Source organism: Syngnathoides biaculeatus, unplaced genomic scaffold, assembly GCF_019802595.1.
Source record: "Syngnathoides biaculeatus isolate LvHL_M unplaced genomic scaffold, ASM1980259v1 ctg93_pilon_pilon, whole genome shotgun sequence".
Lineage (NCBI taxonomy): Eukaryota > Metazoa > Chordata > Actinopteri > Syngnathiformes > Syngnathidae > Syngnathoides > Syngnathoides biaculeatus.
In genome coordinates this window covers 1-20220 of record NW_026907537.1, presented here as the reverse complement: position 1 = coordinate 20220, position 20220 = coordinate 1, and the positions used below count along the sequence as shown (strand labels likewise).

The 20220-nt window shown below is 42.8% G+C and overlaps 4 non-coding genes and 1 pseudogene across 4 annotated transcripts; 4 read left to right on the top strand and 1 right to left on the bottom strand.

Annotated features, from left to right (window-relative positions):
* The first annotated feature begins 8930 nt into the window (after positions 1 to 8930).
* trnal-caa (transfer RNA leucine (anticodon CAA)) lies at positions 8931 to 9041 on the top strand. The gene is made up of 2 exons: positions 8931 to 8968; positions 8996 to 9041. It is a non-coding gene; the product is annotated as a tRNA-Leu (tRNA).
* A 2362-nt stretch (positions 9042 to 11403) lies between these two features.
* On the bottom strand, positions 11404 to 11514 carry trnal-caa (transfer RNA leucine (anticodon CAA)). Its single transcript has 2 exons — positions 11477 to 11514; positions 11404 to 11449 (listed from the first exon to the last, which is right to left on the bottom strand). It is a non-coding gene; the product is annotated as a tRNA-Leu (tRNA).
* A 117-nt stretch (positions 11515 to 11631) lies between these two features.
* Positions 11632 to 11756, top strand: LOC133497323 (5S ribosomal RNA; annotated as a pseudogene).
* A 3164-nt stretch (positions 11757 to 14920) lies between these two features.
* On the top strand, positions 14921 to 15002 carry trnal-aag (transfer RNA leucine (anticodon AAG)). The gene has a single exon. It is a non-coding gene; the product is annotated as a tRNA-Leu (tRNA).
* A 964-nt stretch (positions 15003 to 15966) lies between these two features.
* Positions 15967 to 16038, top strand: trnaq-uug (transfer RNA glutamine (anticodon UUG)). The gene has a single exon. It is a non-coding gene; the product is annotated as a tRNA-Gln (tRNA).
* Positions 16039 to 20220: the final 4182 nt, after the last annotated feature.

Below are 20220 nucleotides of genomic sequence, written 5' to 3'. Positions count from 1 at the left end.
AATATGTGAATCTCGTGGTAGCACGTTGTGTTATTTAGTTCTTCATAAATTAATCCATACTATTATAATACTCCATATTGTCGAGCAAAAAAAGAGCATTTTCAGACGAACGTACAACAGGGATTCACATGGATGACAGAACATGATGGAGTCAGCGTGCTAGCTGTGCATGATTTGAAACGCCAAGTTTAGCAACTCTAGTCTCACATGGGCATGAAGCTGCATGGAGATGGGGAATACAAGAACACAATCCTTGCGGAATTCGAACAGAAGAGAGCCAGATTTGATGAAAAGGAAACTCTGCCTGCTCTTGGATTGGTACCCCATGAACAAATCAATCCCCACAGAATCATACGAAGGTGCTGACCCGATGCCAATGCAGAGCAAGCCACGTACCGTTGCTGAAACACTCAGCAATCAGTTGCGCTAAAGATGGCAAATCTGATATCCCTGTGTCTTGAATTTGAAAATAATTACATTTTATTTTTCGTGAATGTATGGTTCACATATGAAACTGGTTCGATCGCACAACATGGTTAAGAACCACTGACCGAGGTGGGGCCATAGCTGACTGTTTCCTCATTAGTATAGTGGACAGTATCTCTGCCAGTCACGCAGAAGACCAGGGTTTGATTCCCTGATGGGGAGTTGGTTAGTTGGAGTTCTTTGTGGCAAAATAAAAATGCCCATCACAACACTTTCCAAATGGGGACCTGTCTGTAGTTGTCAAACATAACCTCAACCACACTGAAACCCTTTCCCTCATCGCATCCTCTCGGAGGACCAGCAAATATTCTCACTTACCTGCATTGGCGAATCCATCAGTCGATCTATCCATTTTCTGAGCCGCTTATCCTCACGAGGGTCATGAGAGTGCTGTAGCCTCTCCCACCTGTCAATGGGCAGGAGGAAGGGTACACCCTGAACTGGTTGCCAGCCAATCGCAGGGCGCATGGAGACAGACAACATTCGCACTCCCAATCTCACCTGGGGGATATTTAGAGTTTCCAATTAATATTGCATGTTTTTGGGATGTGGGAGGAAACCAGAGTGCTCGGTAAAACCCACGCAGGGGAGGTCGTGATTGAACTTGGGTCCTCAGAACTGTGAACTGTCTGCTTTATAACTTTTAAAAATTATGATTGTTTTATTTGTTGTAATACAGTCCCAAATAGAACAAGCCCAACATCACTATGAATCATAAGTCATTTCAAGTTTTTTTTTTTTTTTTATAATTCTGAGGAAACAAAACACACAAACACACGATGCCTCAGTCTTTCACAAGTACATCACAGAAATATATCTAAAAATAACACAATCCTGTTCTTTAAACTGGGCGCCAGCTGGCAAGTGTTGGCCTCACAGTACTGAGATCCCGGGTTCAAACCCGAACCCACCTGAGTGGAGTTTGCATGTTCTCACCGTGCCTGTGTGAGTTTTCTCCCGGCACTCTGGTTTCCTCCCACATTCCAAAATCATGCAACATTAACTGGACACTAAATTGCCCGCAGGTGGGATTGTGAGCACAACTGTTATTTGTCTCCACGTGCCCTGCGATTGGCTGGCAACCAGTTCTGGGTGTACCCTGCCTCCTGCCTGTTGACAGCTGGGATAGGCTCCAGCACTCCCCGCGAACCTCGTGAGGATAAGCGGTGAAGAAAATGGATCGATGGATGGATGGATGGAGTTCATTTGAGAATATCTGCTTGCACATGTATGTTGATCCAAGAGGGCCAATACTCCAAACACATATTTCTTCAAGTTCCTATAATTGTCAGAATGAGCATTCCATGTTTCAAACAAGTTTTCTGGGGTGATGGGAGGCTTTCAATTTTCTCCATTTTTGCCTTTGAGCAAGTTGGGCTTTATGGTGAGCGACTTTTTCACTCCCAACTCTGCTGAAGATGTAGCACGTCTTCCCTAGAAATATCTTTCCACGTCATTCTTTTTACAACTGGACAACTTGTCATTGCGAAGCAGACATGTAGGCAAACTTCTGCGTTATCCCATTTGCAATCCATCACACACGCGCCGCTTTTTAAGTGAGAGGCACCTGCCACGCCGAGCTCAAATCAGCAGACTATGACACAAATCTTCGTTGACAGAAATGTTGGGATCGAATATTTATTCCACACATTTTTACACCATTAGAAAACGTTAAGAATGTTTGTGTCATGTTTGTTCTCCTTCAGAAATCAGAACATTTTTTTTCTCCCCATCTTTTTCCATTTTCATACATGTGTGAAAATGCTTCAGGAGCTGCAGTTTGCCAACCCCTGATCTGAGTCTGAACTTCAGTCTGTGCAGTCGAAACAGCTTTGAATTTCTAATTTTACCTCGTTGCTACACTTTTTCACAGATTTTTACCAAAGGATGAGCACGCTTAAATTCTGGCCTCTCTGTCAGGTTGGGGTTATTGATTAAGTAATGATCAAAGCAACCCGGGGCAGCACAGGGAATGGTATAATATGCGTTTTTTTATTGTGGTATAGCAGTGATCCAAAGTGTTATTTTCTCTTGTCGGACATTCGATGCCTTGCTTGTATTTCGGGATTCATGCTTGAGTTTAGCTTGGTTAAAATCTCCTAGAATAATCAGAGGTTAGTCTGGGTATTTTTTCTCAATCTCGTTTACTTGTCTGGTGAACGTTAGCAGTGCTGCCTTTATGCTAGCTTGGGGCAGAATGTAGACACTGAGGAGTCTGAACGAGGCAAACTCACATCGCGAGTATCATGGCTTCCATTTCAGGAACAGTGACTCCAAATGAAGACTGTCATGTGTGCTGAGCTGTTGTATCCATGCACCGTTTCTCATCGCGACGGAAGCATATCCCACCGCCTTTTGTTTTCTTCACCATCTCTGCGATGCAATCCACCCGATGAACGGATGGTGGATTTTGTTATAGCTCCGTGGGGAGCGCGTTCACACAGCAGTGTCTCGGTGAAACTCTGGGATGTTTGTAATTTACTGAGCAGATTTTTGACACAGAGGAGCAGGTGATCTAATGTTAAAAACGTGGCCCAAAATATCCATCCATCCATTTTCTTTGCCGCTTATCCTCACGAGAGTCATGAGTAGTGCTGGAGCCTAACCCAGCTGTCAACGGGCAGGAAGGAGGGTACAGCCTGAACTGGTTTCCAGCCAATCGCAGGGCACATAGAAACAGCCATTTGCAATCATGTCACACCAAGGAGCAATTTAGTGTGCAATTAATGTTGCACATTTTTGGGATGTGGGTGGAAAACAGAGTGCCTGGAGAAAACCCACACAGGCACAGGGAGAAGATGCAAACTCCACACAGGCAGGGCCATGATCAAACCCGGGTCCTCAAAACTGTAAGGCCAACGCCTTTACCAGCTGATTCACCATGGCGCCGGCCAAGAATTTATTCAGTAAACTTAGCTATCTTCCCACCATGAAATGTCAGTAACCATTTTCTTAATTTTTCTGTGTTATTAAATATACTCTTCCCAGTTCAACTGACCTCTTTTTACACCAAACAAATTTATCTTATCTCCTGCTTCTTTACATTACATTCACCTGAGAACTTCATCATAATTTTAAGTAAAGATGACAATTTTTGACTTGATGCCAGAACAATAGATTTTTCATGTTTGAGATCTACATTTATTTCCTATCCAATCGAAGGCTAAATCCAACTCAGAAATTAGAACCTTGGCTCGCTGTAAAATATTATTTCATCCATAAATGTGGTGTACAATGATCAGCACAAATTTGGACTTTTGCTTTATCCAAACAACTCATTAGTGAAAATGGAGTCGGCTTCAGGGGAAGTCCAAGGCAGGTCCTCCGCAGTCCACCACAATTTAGCTATTATCTATCTATAAACTTGGAATTTGAGAACCTTTTTTTTTTTTAGACAAACTGTAGAGTTGTGGATGATTAATAACTGTAGAAATGTGATGGCCTTCATTTCAAATCCAAATGAACGTGTCTAACAAACCGTAATGAAAATGGTTTAAAAAGCATCTGTCATCTAGCTAGCTAGGAGTTGAACCGAGAATCTTCTGAACCGAAGTCAGACACGCTATCCATTACGCCACTAGCCCAGGAGGTTACAGTAGCTGTCTGCAAGCGCATGTGTATTATTGTTACTCACACGCAATCTTCAAAGGCAACAGTATGAAAGAAGAGCAACTGCGGGGATGCGTTCCTGCCATGACCCAGAATTGAACTGGGGTTGCTGCAGCCACAACGCAGAGTACTAACCACGACACAATCACACGTTGTCTCGACAACCTGTCACGGAAGCTGTCTGTCTAAATCTGTTGACTGGCGAGGGTGAAAGGAGAACCTGCAGGACTCAGCACCAGCACTCCAACGAAACAATGGAGGAGGCTTGGTCGGCATTAAACTGTCGATCAAGAAGATCAACAATTTCCGCCTTTTGCCCAAAGTTTGCCGGGAAAGACTCAAGCACTCCAGTAACCCTTGGCAGGACAATTTGGAAAATGGATGGATGGACAAGTACAAATCTCTCTCTCTCTCTCTTTCTCACTCAAGGTGCAGACAGATTCATCAGTGTCATCCAAACAATCAGACAGATATTGAGGAGAACAACGCTGTCGTTCATACATGAAGGCTTGAGGAAACCTTTAAGAAAACAGAATTTGTGAGTCCAATGTTAAGAACCTCCCATAAAAAAAACATACAAATTGCCTGTAACCAGATCGCTCTGTGGCGCAATGGACAGCGTGTTGGACTTCTGGATTAATCGAGTAGTAGTCCAAAGGGCAGCATGGGCGGAGTTCAGAAAATGACGCTCACTGATTGGTCAAAAGGGAGCTGTCAATCATTCTCGTGGTTCCATTCCCAGGAACTTGAAGGTCTCGACGGTTGACACAAGGCAGTTGGACAACTTGAGGGGCAGCTCTGGCGAAGGATGCCTCCCAAAGTCCACAACACCAACACGACTGATCCATTTCCCTTCGAGCCACAGACCGGTCACCATCTTTGGTGACTGGGGTGTGGCGCAATGGACAGCACATTGGACTTCTAGTTTAATAGAGAAGTAATCCAAATGTTGTGGGTTCAAATCCCTCCAGAGTTGCTCTTTCCCTAGCCAAATGAAGCACTGAAATGTGCTTGCCTTCCTCCTTCTATTTATGGAATACTTGTGTCTGGAGTCTTTTTAATTCATAACAATAATCATCATGAATGTCGGAGTCACCACAAACCTGAAAATGAATATATATGAAAGAAGGCAAGAGCACGGGTGTTCAATGTGTCGATCGAATGCGAGGCATTTTTGGTCAATCGCGGATGGTGTGCCCAAAAAAAAAAAACGTCAGCCAATGTTCCCTCTTAACTGCGCACAGGCGATCCGAAGTACAGTAAATGAACCCAGAAGAGACAGCATAAACTTTTTTTTTTTTTAACAGGGATGAAAAGAAAGGCAGAGAGAGATGAAGACAATGAGATAAGGATACAATGTTATGCAGAGCTGTACTTATAACAATTTTATACTCAAATGATAATATTTATAGTCATGGCGGAGAGGTACAGATACCCTTTTGTGGTGTGAAATAGCCACTAAAGTGTACTGAAATGTTCCCGTATGTACCAGAAATACTTCTTAAAAGTCAACAAACACTCAAATCTGTAAAAGGTATATGTCAAATATCGTTTTGTTTTTCTCGTCTGTTATTATGTACATGTTGGGGTTGAATTTTTTTCAAAAATTGTAATTTATTTTATTGAACTAATCCAAGTACGACTGTCATGAGCGGGTGGCGAGGGGGAGGACCCAAATCCATGGACGTGATTTTTGAGGGGAGTTTAATTCTGCCTGAGGTCCTACACAGGGAAGCAGTCCAAAAATCCTGACACGAGATCTGAAAATTACGAGGCAAAATTTCGAACATGAACAAAACAGGACTTGAATGAAGTGGGACAGAAACGATGTAACGATGGAAATATATGAATAAGATGCTTGCATACTCACACACCAAATAAGACAACCTAACCTGCTTCCAGACTGTCTGAAGATCCATCCATCCATCCATTTTCTCAGCCGCTTATCCTAAGCCACATCTTATCTGGACAGCTGTGTGCCATTTCAAATGATGTTGAATCAAGTGAAGTGACCACAGGTGGCCTCCATTCAAGTTGGAGAAGGACCTCAAGGACAATCAGTGGAAATCTGATGCACCTGAGCTCAACTTTGAGCGGCATTGCAAATGGTGGAAATACAGATTTACGCATTATGTTTGAATAGTTACATGATTTATAAATTGACACAAATGTCTGAAGATGTGATATGAGAAAATGATTTATGAGATTTGAAGATTGTTTATAAATTGAAAAATGAATAAAAAACATGATGAGATATATGAAGTTTCAAGAAAACTATCTTCAAAACAGCTTTTGATGATATCTAGCAGCAAAATGTTAAAAATGTGAAGGGGTGTGAAATCTTTCTGGCGACACTATGAAAGTCTTAAGAGGATCTACATGGACGTACTATAAAGGTTTATGTGGAGAAAGCCATGGCATAATTTCCATCCATCCATTATCTTTCCTGCTTATCCTCACAAGGGTCGCAGAAGTGCTGGAGCCTATCCCAGCTGTAGGGAGGCAGGGTACACCCTGAACTGGTTGCCAGCCATTCATCATCTCTCCATTCATTTTCTTACCCGCTTATCCTCACACGGGTCGGAGGAGGGCTGGAACCTATCCCACCTATCTCAGTGGGCAGGAGGCAGAGGACACCCTGAACTAGTTGGCAGCCAATCGCAGAAAATGCAGATCTTCTCAAACACATTTTTTTTTTTTAAACACAAAATAAGATAAGCAAGGACGCTGGTGTACACGAGCTGTGTGCAAATACTCTCCATGGCAACACTGCTGTAAATTTCAGGCTGAAAAATGGAATGGATTAGGCTATTTACATGTAAAATGCACTTCTTTTTATGAAAACTTCACAAAATGGCTTCCGGAATGGATAATTTAAGTTTGAAGCCACGCAACGAGTTCACCAACCCGCTCTGCGTTGCACAGTTTGAGGCTGCAGATCGAACACAGCGTCCACCAGTTGGCGCTGTGGCTCCTCCTCCTCTTTTGCTCCACAAAGTTCCTCCTCGCAAGCCGCCGTCCTCCTTTCGGCACATTTTCAAACACTGATCACGACACTTTCCAGTCTAACGTTGGAGGGATGAGAAAAGCAAGAGACTGCACAGCAGTGGAATAAAACCAGTGGGTCCAAAATCAAACCAGTGCGGATGAATGAAGTCGTTGTCGCTCGACCAACAGAAAGGAGGAAAATGAAATGAATAATAGTGAAACTAATGGGATGGTCTTTGTCAATTTGTAGGGGGAGGAGGAACAGGAGATGTTCATCATCACTGTACTTTATTGCCGTTACACCGACTTATTGAATAAGTTACCTTGGCTTTGTGCTAATTCATCTTCGATATGTTCAGCTGGTCGTGAGGTCGGCCACAAGCCTTAATCGACTGTTTTCTATGATTGAAATTACGCTTTGGGGTGGGAAAGCGCACCGGACATCCTCCCAGTAATCTCTCTGGATGGCGCTCGTCGCCATCACACTTTCCCCACCACATCGAAGCACCGTATTTCCGAATCGGATACAAGCAGGATTATACACTCGCAATTCAGAGGCTAAAAGTAAACATGAGTTCTCATTGTTTGTGGGTGAAGGATCCCGGCTGGAAGGCAGCATGGGTGGAGTTCAGAAAATGGCGCTCCCTGATTGGTCAAACGGGAGCTGTCAATCATTCTCACGGATCCATCCATTTTGGCTGTCATACGCAGCGAGGCAGTCCGAAAAGGGAGAAGCGCAAAAAGAAAGTCCAAAGATCTTGATACAAAGTCGCATAATTACGAGGCAAAACTTGGAAAATGAACAAAACAATACTCGACTAAAGTGGGAAAGAAACGCTCGTACAAGGTAAATACACAAACCAGATGTTTGCATACTCACAATGACGCAGTCTCAAGAACAACTGACAATGCAAATCACAAGGCTCAAATGCTAATTAGCGTCAATGAAGCGCTGCTGCATAGCGCAGTGGCCTGGCCACACTCCTGACACTTTCCAAGAGATTGTCTGTCAGTCTGTTGGGATGAGTGCTTTTGACAAAAACTGGAGGCATTTCGAGATGAGTGGATTCCAGCGCTCTCCCTTGATGTGTGGCAATGCACTGAATTGACTTTGGTCGACCTGTTTCTATTCTGCTTCCACACTGAACACGACAAACAACAGCAGTCCACCAAAGGCAAATAATGTCAAGAGTGAATGAGGGGAATTCATTCTACCACTTGAAGAAAGAAGTGAAGTCATGAATTCATTTCCTCGACAGAGTAATCAGGGTGGTTTCTCAGTAAAGCGCAACTACTTGCTGAAAATCCATCCATCCATTTTCCAAGCCGCTTATCCTGAGCCGCATCTTATCGAGACAGCTGTGTGCCATTCCAAATGATGTGCAATCAAGCGAAGTGACCACAGGTGGACTCCATTCAAGTTGGAGCAGGATCAGTGGAAATCAGATGCACCTGAGCTCAAGTTTGAGTGTCATTGCAAATGGTGGAAATACTGATTTGTTTGTCTGTCTGAAATTGATGATGATGATGATCGCAGCATGATATTAGTGACCCACTTCCTGAATGAATGAAGTTTTTATATTTCACCTGTTTTGTTTTGTTTTTTTTCAGGGGAAGGGCGTTGATCCCAGGTTGCGGAGTTCTCGCATAAATTCATCCGCTCCCACTGGGCTCGGTTGTCTTCCTGGCTAAACTGGGCCAACAACGTCCAGGTTTACAGCACCAAATGTATCTTATTCGTTGAGTACATGACTCCAGTCAATTTTGGGAGTGCTTCAGAAGTATTTTCAAACATTTTGGGATATTTAAGTAGATTTGAGTGTTTGTTGGTTTCTCAGCACGTCAGTGTCAGGATGGCCGAGTGGTCGAAGGCGCCAGACTCAAGGACTGAACTCCTTACGGTTAACGGGTATTCTGGTCTCCAAATGGAGGCGTGGGTTCGAGTCCCAGTTCTGATACAGTATTCATCGTACGGATGCAGAGTGCGTTGTCTGGTTTTTATTCTACATCATTGGGGTCCATCAGACTCCGCTTTGCAGCACAGCATGAAGTGGTTGCTGCCTTTTTCCCCAGAACTCGTGTGGAGAAAGAAATAAGCTGGAATCGCGCTTGCATTCACTGGAGACTCCCAATTGCGCCTAGGTGTGATTGTGAGTTCGACTGTTGTCCGTCTCCATGTGCCTTGCGATTGGCTGTCAACCAGTTCCAGGTGGACCCCGCCTCCTGCCCTATGACAGCTGGGCTTGGCACCAGCACTCCCTCGACCCTAGTGAGGATAAGCAGCTAAGAAAATGGATGGAAATGAATGAATCAAGGCATGGCGAAACCCGGCATTGTCACGAGTAAGTGACATGGGATAGGAAATGCAAATGCAGGGCTCTGAGGCAGGGTCATGATTTTTGAGGACAATTTAATTTTGGCAAAGGTCATACACAGGTGAGCAATCTGAAAAGGCAGAAGCACAAAAAATGCGTAGCACAAAGGCAAAGTCCAAAAATCCAGAAACAAGGTCCGATAACTTCGAGGCACAACTTGAAACATGAACAAGACTTGACAATGCACCACACAAGGCTTCCATACCTGGCCTGATTAGCGCCAATGAGGCCCAGGTGAGGAGTTGTTATTGCGCGCGACTCAATAACAACAATAACTGATTTTATTCAATATGTGTTATCTTGTCACTATCCTGGAAACAATCTTTTTTTATTAATATTTGTCACAGTGATGCAGCGTCAAGCACAGCAAACTGTCAACTGACAATGAAATATATTGTATTTATCTGACTGGCCTAATTTGCATCAATGAGGCACAGGTGAGGAGCCATTGTTTGAATTTGTCATGTGGTGATGAGCCGTTGTTCTCCAATGGAGGAATTTGACCCACAAAAGGGTCACCTTGGACCTTTTGGCCCAAATCTCTCGTTGATACCAACCCACCCTGTCGTACTCATCATGAGGACACAAGCTCAAGTGCAAAGAAGACAAATCTTTACGGGACTCTTTATTCCTTCATTTTTTGATGTATGTATTTATTTATTGATTACATTTTTATTTCAGGGCATATTTTCATCACTTTTTTAATGCTGCAATGAACATGCTGTAGGTCATACGTAACTTTGACTTTCCATGTCGGCCGTCAGGGGCGTGGTCAGGAGCTCCTCACCTGCACCTCATTGACACTGATTAGGAAATGCATTGAAGTCTTGTGTGTCGTGTTGACAGTTGTTTGTTGTGCTTTGAGTTTTGTGAGTGAATCTTTTCCCTGCTTCAACTTTCCTGTGCCACTTCCGTCAAGTCTTGTTCTTGTTTCAAGTTTTACCTCATGGATATCGAACCTCATTTCTGGATTTTTGGACTTTGCCTTTTTGCCTCGTGTTTTTTGTGCTTCTCCATTTTTGGACCGCTGACCCGTGTATGACCGCTGACAGAATTAAACTACCCTCGAAAATCATGTCCCTGCATTTGGGTCCCGTTCCTTACCGCATGCTCATGACAGTCAGCATCGTTGTGTATTCGGATTCATTAAACTTTTCAGTTCATCGTCTGTTTTTGGATTGAGAAAAAAAAGATTCTACATGGTTGTATACCTTTCACAGTTATTTGTCACGAGCAAGCAACATGGGGGAGGACCCAAATGCAGTCACACTGGAGTCGCTCTTTCATCATAAAAGTTGTGTTTACATTCATGTTACAATTTGGGGAGCAACTTTTAGGTGCATCCATGTTGGTGATAACGATATAGTGGTTGCCAAATGAAGCACGGAAGCTTGGCAGCATTCCTCCATCGTGTTTTATGGAATGCTTGTGTCTGGAGTCTTTTAAATTCATAACATGTCAATCATGGATGTCAAGAGTCCCCACAAACCTGACAATGAATATTCATCCATTTTTGTAGCCGCTTATCCTCACAAGGGTCGTGGGAGTGCGAGAGCCTATTCCAGCTGTCATCGGTCAGGAGGCGGGGTACACCCTGAACTGGTTGCCAGCCAATCACAGGCAACACAGAGACAAAAAGCCGCACTCACAATCACACCTTGGGGGAATTTAGAGAGTGGGAGAAAACCAGAGTGCCCAGAGGAAACCCACGCAGGTACGGAGAGAACATGCAAACTCCACATAGGTGGATTTGGGATTGAACACAGGACCTCCGAACTGTGAGGCTGACGATTTTCCATTCTGATCCACCGTTTGGCACAGTTTTTATGCCGGATTTCTGCCACAACCCCTCTTGGGGAGAGGAGGCCCCAGTGAGGAAAAACTTCCCAACACTGGTTAACCAAACCAATGCTCTCACCACTGAGCTATGGGGACCGAAGAACTGTGTCAGAAGTGGGATTTGAACCCACGCCTCCATTCGGAGACCAGAATACCCATCAACCGGAAGGAGTTTAGTCCTTGAGTCTGGCGCCTTAGACCGCTCGGCCATCCTGACACTGCCTATGTAGAAGCCAAACACTGAAATCTACTGAAATTTCCCCAAAATACTGAACCACTCCCTAAATTGACCGGTACCAGGTGCTGTACCCCCCTTTTTTTATCTGTAGCTTCCGCTTACGGTCCTACTACCCTGAGAACTTCCAATCTCGTCCGATCTCGGAAGCTCAGCAGGGTCGGGTCAGGGCCTGGTTAGTACTTGGATGGCAGACCGCCTGGGAATACCAGGTGCTGTAAGCATTTTGTCAAGTGGAAACAGAATCATATTTTAAGAAAATATTTACTCTCTATCTATCTATCTATCTATCTATCTATCTATCTATCTATCTATCTATCTATCTATCTATCTATCTATCTATCTATCTTATCTATCTATCTATCTATCTATCTATCTAAGAAGCTTCTAAAAACTGACACACACACACGGACTGGCCACCAAATACGTGACACACGAAGCTAAAAAAGAGGACAAGACATAATTAACAAACGAGGTGCAGGTGAGTGGCATGACCACATCCCCGACAAACACGATTGGTTTAAATGGTTGACGAAGCAAGATCATAGTTTCAATGAGGCAGGTATGATCGTAATAATGAAACGTAACATTTCTGGAGAGAAAAAGAAGAAGGCTACTATTACCTCATTCTGACCGAGCTGCTATACAGTACATGCACAGAATGATCATTGTTCGAAACAATAGTTTTTTAATGGGGTAATGCAAAATAAAAACAATTACTTACACTTATGACACGTCTACGTTACCTACACCCAAAAGCCTTAAGGCAGACTACACACACCAGTGAGATAAAAATAGACAAAAATACAGAAAAACGGCAACATATGCGTGTCCTTTGGATGGAGATTAATGGAGCAGTCTTGGGTCATTTTTACTTTGTATCAGCACATCATTTTGTAATTTTTCTGGATGTCGTCTCCTCAGCACACTTTTTGTCCGGAAGAGAGAGACATCGCGTCGTCAATTCAATTTTTATTACTTTGTTTCTTCTGCAGAGGAGTGCAACACATCAGTGTGTGAATTTACGCAAGTGTTCGGTTCGTGTATCTCCCTCCACTTTAGTCTCGTCTTGTTTTGTTCATGTTCCATGTTTAAATGGCGTTCTCGTTATTGGACCTCATTTCAGAATTTTTTGACTATGCCTTGTTACCACGTTTTGTGCTGCTGCCTTTTTGGACTGCTCCCCTGTGGACGACTTCTGAAAGAATCAAACTACCCTCGAAAATCATGTCCCTGTGTTTGGGTCCTTCCCCTTGCCACATACTCTTGACAGGAGGCCTAAATATATCGAAAACATAAAAATATTTCTGAAGCACTCCCAAAATTGGCGCACTACTTCCCCAACAACGCCACAGAGGAGTACTTGTGCGGCCGCTGTATCTCCTTGATCCAGAGGAACCCCATGGCGCCCTGGAACCTCTCCCAGTATGCCCACATGCACACCATCCCTGCTAATATAGAGAAGAGTTTTCAGCTTTACTGTACCTTATGAGCTGCAGCCACCTGTTTCTATTCTTTTCTTTCGATGGGAATCTGCAGAAAGATCAATCGGGACAGGTTTCCTATTGAAAACAAACTTTATTTGCAACTTTGTTCCATTGTAAAATGCATTAAATTCTTTATTTTGAATAGCTGGTACTGGAAATTGGAATACAAATATTCCGGAAATACATATATTGATAGTGTACGTGAGATTGTGGTGTACATGTCAAATTGAAAAATACTCCTGTAGAAGTAATAAAAACAGTTATCAGTACAATCAATTTTTAACTTGTTAATCCCCATAAACACTGGCACTTGTAACTTGTTTTCACTTCATTTTATCTCTTCAATAAGAATAATCGAGTCTCTTTTGGGTGTTGAAATCTGACATTGAAAATGTCTGAGGTGGCTCTGCGAAGGACAGATGAGCGGAGGTCGTCCGTGTGAGAGGATCTGTGTTTGGATCGATTGAAGTTCATCACTCTTCAAATATTTCAGTAGATCCAAAGAGGACTAGAATCTTCTCAGGTCTGGAAAGTTCTCCTCTTTGAGGGAAGAGTAAAAATCCGGCAGTGAAAATGAGCCGAAGCGCTCTGCAAGAACGGTGTCAGACTGCAGCTCGATGACTTCCATCTGAATGTCACTTGGAGTTTGTTCCCAGTGACGACTGCTCGAGAACGATCGAGGCTTGTGTGCCACAGACGATGAAGAGTTCAACAGAGTTGTTGATGATTTTTGGGTGAGATTGAGAGTTGGTAAACGAGTTATGTGTTGCTGTTTTTGCCATAGCTATATTCCACCTATTCATGTAACAATATACACCTATTTAGCCTGTTCTCCATTTTGTCATTACTTTTCAATTCCTTTCTTGATAAAATGTCTCTTATTTTCTCAAATAAATGTCTCCCTTAAATTATAGTACAGTGCAACTTGAATATAACATTTTTTTCTTCTTCATTGTGCATTTTATGGCTGGTGGGACTGATACTCCGAAGCAACGTGTAGTCGGGAAAATACGCTAATTCAAATAGAGAATCTGATTGGTAACAACACGCGCCTCGAGTGATAATTGATGACGATTTTTTCCAATCTGAAAAGATTTTCAGAGTATGCCACGAGTGTATGCTTGAAAGTAAAGTAGAATTTATTCACCACAGAGGACTAAACACCTTGGCTGGACTAATGTGGGTGAAACTGAGATCTTGCCTGCACAATGTAGTCAAGGTCTGGCTCAATGACTGTGGTTTTGATTCGCAAGATGTCATGCAGGTGAGAGTCACTTTGTCTCATTCTCACACAACTCTTGGTAATGTTCATGACAGGTTTTTCACACAAGTATGTGGAACCAAACAAGCTCACCAACCTGGCTCCCTCATCATGTGATGTGTTCTGTCCACAGGGTTGCTCTTGGGTTTACCCCTGTTCCTGGTTTCCATCTTCAATATATTGTGTGAGGTCCTTCACCTCCACGCTGCAGACACAGCAGTTTTTAAATATTCTCGTCAGTCTTTGGTGTGAATTTACTTCCTTGTGTCCGTAGGCACACACTCTTGGAATTCTTTTCCTGGGTGTGGGGCTACTCACTTATTGTAACAACTCATGTAAACATGGATAGCTTTGTATCTCCCCACTTATATTCTTGTTCTATAGACTTCTACAGTTCACAGAGGCAGTCCCACCACATTCCAGTTTTAATGCCGGGTTCATGATCCTTGTCTTGCATGCTTCTTCCCCTCTCCTTGTCCTGAACTATCTTGTCCTTTTCTTTCTTCACAGGGTGGAGCGCGACAGTCTCACGTAACTGATTTCAAGTGTATCCTTGTGATTTCATAAGTATCCTTTCATTTCCATGGTGAGGTTTAATATGATGTGGAATGCTGGTGAGCCTCCACCGACCCTAGGTACAGGTAGTGTGGCCGAGCGGTCCAAGGCGCTGGATTAAGGCTCCAGTCTCTTAGGAGGCGTGGGTTCAAATCCCACCACTGCCATATTTTTGTCAATCCAGATTCTGTGCTGATATTTTGTCATTGGCTTGAACACTACGTTGGGGACAAGGCATGATTTTGGTCACAAGATAGTTGAGGTGTTTCTGCTCCTCATTCTTCTCTTTCTCATTTAATTTGTTTGCATGTGCATGTAAACTATTACCTACCTAGTAGCACCTTTTTGAGTACTTAAAGAGTGATTACAAGTTGACGGAACATTGAAAGGAGGTATTCTTTTCCAGTTGGAACTAAATCTTGAATTGAAGAAATGGTCACAACCTCTGGATCTCAAACAAGTAGAAGACAAGTTAATCCATCCATTTTCTTTGCCACTTATCCTCAGGGAGTGCTGGAGTCTATCGCAGGTGTCAACGGGCAGGTGGCGGGGTACTCGCGGAACTGGTTGCCAGCCAATTGCAGGGCACATCGATACAAACAGTCGCACACACAATCACACTGCGGGGCAATTTAGAATGTCCAATTAATGTTGCATGTTTTTGGGATGTGGGAGGAAACCAGAGTGCCCAGAGAAAACCCACACAGGTACAGGGAGAATATGCAAACACAGGCGGGTCCGTGATTGAACACAGGAAACACGTGGTCTGTTTGGGTCCGGAAGTAAAATTATCACGTGATCAGGTGGTGGTAAAATGGTGAGGACACTATACTCTGAATCCACTGATCCAGGTCCAAGTCTCAGTGGAATTGGAAAGTGTCTCTGAATTGAAACACGATTGTACTTTGCCAAATTGACTCGAACAGATTTTCTTCACTCACGCAAAAGACAAAATCCCCCTCCCAAACCATCCATGAGGGTTCCTGTTGTAATTATCAGCACTCTGGATTTTCAATCCAGTGATCTAAATTCAAGTCTCAGTGGAACATGGTATTGTTTGCCTCTGGCTTAATTTTAAGACGTTCTTCCCTCATGGACAAGACCAAATGCCCCTCCCCCACCACTCATAAGGGTTCCATGGTGTAATGGTCAGCACTTTGGACTTTGAATCCAGTGATCTGAGTTCAAGTCTCGGTGGAACCTGTTTGTCCTCTCTCTCATAACAATGTTGATTGCATGGAGTTATCTTATTCATAGGGAGGTATTCCCGAATCGATAAGACCAAATACCCCTCAGAAACCAGGCACTTGGGGTTCCATCGAGGGATGGTGAGCACTCTGGACTCTGAATCTGCATTCAAGTCTCAATTGCACCGTAAAATGTTCATCTCTCAATTGAAAGAAGAGTGTTTACCTTTACCTTTACAGACGTTTTTCCCTCATGCAGAAGACCAAATACACCTCCGAGACTAGTCATGGGGCTTCCATGCTGTAATGGTCATGACTGAATTCGGAGATCAGAGTTCAATTCGGTGGAACCTGCTTGTTCTCTCACTTGAAACGATATTGTATGAAACTGATTTCCCACACTCATCATGGGGATTCCATGGTGTAATAGTGAGCACTCTGACTCCAGATATTCAAGTTCAAGTCTCACTGTTAGTCTTTCAATTGAAACAAGACTTGATTGTGTCAAATTTTCTTTAAAGTCCCTCTGACACCAAAAGCATGATTTTTAGTATGTTTTTAATGAAAAAAAAAAGGCAGCCAGAATGGACCCATCTGTTTTGGGTTTTTTTTTGATGGAGAAGAAGCAACAAGAAGCAGGAAGTGACATTTTTGCAGACACCCACTCAGGCGGGTTCGTGTGTTGATACCAGTTTTACCTGCGGGAAGCTAGATCTTTGTTCCTTCATGTTAACCAAAATGCCGGCTTGTTATATTGCTGAATATTGCTTGAACACTTGGGAGGATGGATTCACGCTTCACACATTTCCAAAAGCCCCGGTTCGTCGTGAAAAATGGATTTCACAGGTAGGTGCAAAGGACGAAAGCTTCATGGGATTCAAATGACAGGTAGGTGTGTATTGAGCGATTAAAAAAAATAATACTTTGGGGGGGACGATAATCTTCTCAGCAGTAACAAAAGATCCACATCATAATAACTTCATAAAATGAGTAAGTCAGGGGTGTTAAATGTGTCCATGTGCGCAGCCGCATCGTTCGTTTGTTTGCTCGCCGGCGGTGTTGTGTTGGTGGATCGGCTGGGGAGGTGGTTTGGCGCATGCGGGAGGAGAAAGGAGCTCCCCCTGTCGGCCAACGGTGTTTCGCCCAGCATGGGTTTTCCTGAGTATGCAAAATTTTTTGTATAGACATTGAAGAGAATAATATTACATGTAATTTTCATAACAATATCTATTTTACAATGTATATTGGGATGTCAGTGCGACTTTGAGGATTGGTGAGCCATCACGTTTTTAATTTTTGATTGTAAACTTTTCAGCAAACTTTTAGCAATGCGCATGTCCTTGGTTTTAGAAGACTTGATTAACCCGGTTCAAACCTGTGACATCCCTCAGAGGAGTATCACAGACAGTCTTTTATTGATTCGGGACACCATCTCTTATGCGCAGGACAGAAACATGAGGCTTCAATGTAGACTTTGAGAAAGTTTTGATCCGAGACTCGCACAAATATCTTTTTATGCGACTGCAAAAATTTGGCTTTCCAGAAAGATATGTCGAGTGGGAAAGACTATTGTATCAAGACATCACCAGTAAATATATGATGAACAAGAACCTGACAAAAGCAGTCCACATTAACTGTGGTGTACTTCAGGGTTGGCCGTTATCTGCCCAGCTCTACGTTCTGTGTATCAAACCTTTAGCGCAGGTTGTGAGATAAAATAATAAAAGGTGTAAATATTCCAGAGTGTGGGGGTCTTAGTTCAAAAATGCATTTTGAATGCATCATTTTATATCCTTGGAGCATGCCTTATGTGTCCATCTGATTCTGGACAAACATTGATGTATCGAGCAGATCTGAATGGGTTTTGCTCCTGAACAAACACAAAGTCCGCAGGTGCCTGGGTAGAGTCAGAACTAAAATAAAATTATGTGACTCAAAGATGAGTATCTCCAGGTGTCTTGAACCCATCTCAAAATAAAACTTGATCAAAGTAAATGAGCTGATCATGTTGTTTTCTCTGGAGTCCGCCAATAGTCACTTACAGTTCACAGGTTCTTGTATAAGTTCAATGTGTCTCGAAAATGCAGATAATTAAAATTACTTCAAAAAACAAGAGGAAAAAAAAAGTAAAAAAACAGGTTGGGAAAAAAAACTCAGAAAAACAGGAAAAAAAATACTCAGAAAGATGGGGGGGACACTAACGACAACAAGATGAAAAAAGCCAGGAAAAAAAGAGAAAAAAAACAAAGCCCTCATAAAATTACAGTGGCATCTCTAATTATGAAATCAATCCATTCTGGAAGTCGTTTCGTCACGTGAAACTTTCGTAAGTAGAAACGTATTTTACATGTAAATAGCCTGATCCGTTCCAAGTCCCCCAAACCCCCACTACTTCCAAAAATAAGAATTCAAAGTGTTCATGATATAAAAAAGGTGTACAAAAATGATGTTCATTTACCTTTGGCGTCGAGTGAGTGGCAAGTAAAAAGGCATCGTGGCGTCTTCAGAGCCGGAGGCACGCACACAGCTTAATTCCACCAAAATTCATTCACCGTTTCTCACGTTCAACCAGCGGCAGAGATGGGTGGGTTCCATGCTCGCATCCGTAAATTGTAACCGGGAAGGGAAGTGTTGTGTGCTTACACGTGTATATATCCATCAATCCATTTTCTTAGTCGCACGATAGTGGCAGGAATGCTGGAGCCTATCCCAGCTGTCAACGGGCAGGAGGCAAGTTTACACACAACACACGACAGGGGAGAACATGCAAACTCCACACACGGAAGTCCGGGATTGAACAGCTGTGCCTCATAACGTATGTTGTTGCTTTACCGTACCAACACGAGAGGCTCATAACCAGTAATGATTAAATGCGTGCAAATTTCCCCGCTGATGAATGAGCCTCAACTGTGACAGCCACAGCTTTATCGTGTCAGGTTGACCCCACGGGAGGTTAAAGAAGGACTAATTTGGGTGCATTTTCTCAGTTTTGGTGCAGAAAAAGTGAGCATCTTGGCTTAGCAAGACTGAATGGTCTGTAATGCTAAGCACCGGACACGTCAGGGGCGGAGTCAAGGATGTTTCTTCCTGTTTTGGCTCTGAGAGCTGGCACATATCCAGATGTTGCTTGGATTTCAAATATGTACTTTATTTTCAATTTTTATTTTCAATTAATGTCCCAAAATACATGTAATAATAATATTACTTCACATTGGAGGGTTTATTGTACATATGAATTTTGGGGGAGAGTCTTCCTTTAAGGAGATGGATTTCTTGATCAAGTGGATTCTCCAAATTGTAGATGATAATTTCTTTTTTTGGAGCTAATACTGGGTGTTACCCCCAACGAGGTGTCACTCATTGCTTCTTGTTTATAATGAGGTTTTTGGGGAACTCATGAAATGGGGTTATGTAGACATGACATTTTTACTTTGTTGGTTCATAAACAAGATTTTAAGTAAACGTTTCATTGGAGAGGGAAAAAAATCTTATCAAGAGGTGCAACAAATTATAGGCTCTTCAGCTAAAATGACCTTAAATGCTTAGAAAAATAAAAACCAGTGGACACATTCCAGAAAATGGAAAGACAACCATCACAACTGGTCACAGAATAACCAGAATGGCAAAGGCTCAGCCAATTATGACAGTTCCAGGATGTGAAGTGAAGACGGTGAAGCAAGGTGGTGCAAGGATCATGATATGGGCAAGCTTCTCCGACTATGGTCTTGGGCCTAGTTATTGCCGAGCAGGGATCATGGATCAGTTTGCATATGTCAAAATACTTGAAGAGGTCATACAAGTAAAGGTTTCTCACTTTGAGAAAATGTCCATCTTGTTCTAAGTGACACGTCATCTCAACTTTTTACTTTTTATCATCTGGTCAGTGTGAGAAGTATGACGTCGTGTTGGATCACATGTCCTGCTGGAAGCCCCCAAACATTTTCATTTTGTTTCTCTCATTGTACTTTACCATGACAATATAAATGGCTTATGGAGGATTTTATCTGGGGAGAATTGCAGCAGAAAGTGTTCAGGATGGTGATGAGTTTTACTTTTCTACTAGCAACAAAACTACATCCACATGAACCATCGAAGAAAGGGACCATTACTGAATCAATGGCTGAACTGTGACAATGCTGAATGAAGCTTTCATCAACTGAGTTCCAATATAATGGAAGAGATCTTCACCCACGAACGA